The sequence below is a fragment of the Pygoscelis adeliae genome, unplaced genomic scaffold (genome assembly GCF_000699105.1).
Source record: "Pygoscelis adeliae isolate BGI_AS28 unplaced genomic scaffold, ASM69910v1 Scaffold288, whole genome shotgun sequence".
NCBI lineage: Eukaryota > Metazoa > Chordata > Aves > Sphenisciformes > Spheniscidae > Pygoscelis > Pygoscelis adeliae.
The window spans coordinates 156597-160254 of NW_008825264.1; the positions used below are offsets into that span (position 1 = coordinate 156597).

Genomic DNA, 3658 nt, shown 5'->3' on the forward strand with positions numbered 1-3658 from the left:
GCCCGGCCACGATGAACAACCTTGTCCCCAACAGAGCAGCCCTGGGCATCACCGGGGACCTCTCGGTATCTCACGGGGGAAGAGGGATGAGTCCCACCAGGCTCAACCCCACACGCAACAAAGCACCCAAGAGCAGACGAGATCTCTTTGAAGCCACCTCCAGGAAAGGTGGTGTGGGGCAATGGCCCCAACGGCTCTGCGGTCCTCTGCAAGGAGAACCTGGGACGTTTCCCAGCTGGATGGGGTGGGAAGCCCACGCAACGTTCATGAGACCATGGGTAGAGTATGCAAGGACCACAACATCTCTCAATGCCAACAGCCCCCAAGCAAGGCCAAGCCATGCTAGCCAGCAGATAGGGCCACACGATCACCAAGAGGACGTGCCTCAGAGGACCCTCTGGTTCCTGCATCTCCAAACAAGCAAGAGACACCAACGGGAAACAAGCCACAGGCTGTGGTGATGGGTGCGGGTCGGCCGGCTGGGCTGCGCACTGGTGGGACAGCCAGCCCCAGCCCCAGCTCCCGGCGTTGAGCCCATGTGCAGGGCTAGGGCACCTCATGTGTTGTCCCAAAAGCCAAAACCATGCCACATTCAGGTCCCTAACCCCACGCAGGAGCCAGCCGGCTCGCATCGGGTCCTTCTCTTGGATCAAGACACCCACCACGCCTCAATAAGTAACCAGGGCAGTGTCTCCCCCTACCCCTGAGGGAGGGACCCCAACACGCTCACTTCCACAGGCACCATGACCCAAGCATGGGGTTTGGGGAAAGGGAGGGGGGGGCGAAGGGCGAGAATGGGCAAGAGATGGTGGTGCCCAGCTAGGCTGCTGACAGACTGCACCTTCTCCTGCTCCCGGCCCGTGTCTGGTCCTCGGGGTAAATTGAGCTGGGGCAGTCAACGAGCAGAGAGCTGCAGGCATCACCACCTCCCCAAATATGTAATCAGGCATCTGGGGAAGACACAAGTGTCTCCGGCCAATGATGCAGCGGGGCTGCAGCACGGCACACCGCCCATGCTGGATCCCGCCCAAGGTGCCAGATGCAGAACTGGTGGGGCAGAGCGTGGCGGACTCGCCAGCAAGGGCCACTTACTCATCCCAGGAGAGAGGAACGAGGGGAGAGGGGGCTCCTAATAGGTCTGGAAGGAGATGTCTGATACAGGTCACCTGAAACACCTCTGCCCCTTCATTATTAAAGGGAGATGGACAACCAGCTCTAATGTGGATGCCCAAGATAGATTCCCCCCCTCATCCCCACGATCACAGAATCACAGAATTGTTTGGGTTGGAAGGGACCTTCAAAGACCATCCAGTCCATCCCTGTGCACCCCCTGCTGTGCACAGGGACATCTTTCACTAGATCAGGTTCCTCAAAGCCCCGTCCAAACTGACCTGTAGGTTGGGGTTCACCCTTCCAATGATCGGGCATCCACAACTTCTTTGGGTGACCTGGTCAGTGCCTCACCACCCTCATCGTAAAACATTTCTTCCTTATGTCCAACCTAACCCTGCCCTCGTTCAGTCTAAAACTGTTGCCCCTTGTCCTGTCACGACAGGCCTCGGTAGAAAAGCCTCTCTCTGTGAGACTCACGTGAGGGTGGCAGTGACCCTCACACCAGCGCTAGCTGAGGCACCAAGGCACTTCACCAAGGCTTCTCCAGATGGAGGACAGCTCTGTTGAGTCAAATCCCAACTATTCATGGCCTTCATGTGACCTACAGCTCTGGAGATAAGTCCAGGGTGACCTGTCCAGGGCTGGCCACCAGCCCCCACGGCATTACCCATGGTTGCTGGGGCTGGCAGAGCCCGGAGGAGCCTGGTCGGTGCAAGGACGTGCTGCTGCCTGCTCCGAGTATCCGACCTGCCTCACCGGTCTTAGAGCCTCAGGCGGCCACCACCGCACCAGGACACCAGCGGCGACCGGTTATTCGGGCTCTGTAGATGTGCAGATAAAGCTTAATGGCGGCAGAGGGATTTAGCCCATTTATTTATGCTGCCATAAAGGTTTAATTCTATTTTTTTTTTACTGCTTGATTTTAGATCAACATTTAATCACAGCTGCGGCCGCCGTCCGGGCTCTCTGAGGACGCTCCTCTGGACGCACCGGGCTGGCAGACCAGAGTCACTGCCGGCTGCTCTTCTCCCAGGCAATGGCACAGCTCCCCGCAGAGGGGGACGATGCTTCACAAAGCCCTGTGAATTTTTCAGCCCCATATAAAGGGCCACCGAATGGCCCCTCCTGTCCTGGTATCAAGCACTACGGTGTGATGGCACCCCACCAGGACCAGCGGTCCACGGAGCTGCCGAGCTGGCAGCAGCTCTGCGTCCTGGCCACCGCCACCTCCAGATGGGTCTCCACCACAAGGCAGGTGCTGGTGGTTGCCCTAGGGCTGGCCCAACACAACGCAATACCAAGGCTGGTTGACATAGGGCGAGGTTTAACAACCCAGTCATTGACCCAGGTGATCTTGGGACATCAGCGGGGGTCCCAGCTTCCCTGTCCCAGTCACATACAGCCACAATCTTGTTCAACCCGGGCAACAGACGGCGCAAGTGGGTAGCCTGAGAGAGGGGAGGATCTGCTCTGAAAAGGGGAGAGTGATGCCCTGGTGCGACCCACATCTGCCCAGGAGATGTGGGAACCACACGCTTATGGTCGTGCCCAGGAGGGATGGCGACCCATCTTTGGTGGGGCCCAAGTCTATCACATGAAGAGCCCTATTTCAGCGGCTCCAATTTCTCAGCCAGCCACGGGATGGGGAAACCAATCAAGGGGGTGACCGTTTCATGGGCTCCCGGTGCTATTTATCATCTCCGGACCCAGAGCAGTGCCGGGAGAAGGGAGCGACTCCTCCGGCTGCTGCGAGCTCTGAGTCTATTGACCCGCTTTAGGACTCTCTGGAAGAGATGAACTTTTTTTTTTTTTTTCCCTTTCTCCCTTTTTCCAGATCACTGACTCAGCAAATTAGAACAAGAATATAATTTAGCAATACAGCGGTTTTTGAAAGACACAGTCCCGCTCTCCTCATCCCCACCGCCCAAACAGATATTTTTTTTTTTCCCTTCACTATTCATTCAGAGCTGATGCTAATTGAAAAACGTAGAATGTGGCTAAGAAAACAGTGGGTTGTCTCTTTGGGACAACCAGAGGATGGGCAATGCCCTTGTGCCAGGATGCGTGATCCAGCTGATGATGTCCGGGTGACTTTTTTGCCTTTGCCGGCTCTGGGGATGCGCTCACCGGCAGGAAGAAGCACGCCGGCACAGCCGATGGTGGGATCAGCTCCCAGAAAAATCAAACCCGGCTTAAGCACAACACGTGGGGGACCCGGCAGACGGGTCTCGGCCCAGAGCACCCGCGGGTGTGTCGCCCACGCCACGCCACGCCACGCCACGCCACCAGCAGCTGCCCACGGCCCCGGCTGAATTTCAGACCCAAGCGACAACCCAAGTCACCGGACTTTTCCTGCGCTCCCCACACAAATATCGCACCTCGCCAGTGGATTTGGCAAGGGGGCACCCCAACCCAACGGCGGCTTGCGGCGGCTCTCCTCCAAGGCCAAGGGCAACACCCATGGGCGGACCGTGGTGGGCAGTGACAGCCCGAGTACCACCCCAAAGCGTCACAGCAGGGGCATCCAGGCATCCCGGGGCTCAGC

At 57.9% G+C, this 3658-nt stretch overlaps 1 protein-coding gene across 1 annotated transcript in view; it reads right to left on the minus strand.

Annotated features, from left to right (window-relative positions):
* CXXC5 (CXXC finger protein 5) overlaps window positions 1–3658 on the minus strand; it is a 7195-nt gene that overhangs the window by 1685 nt on the left and 1852 nt on the right. The window lies entirely within an intron of this gene.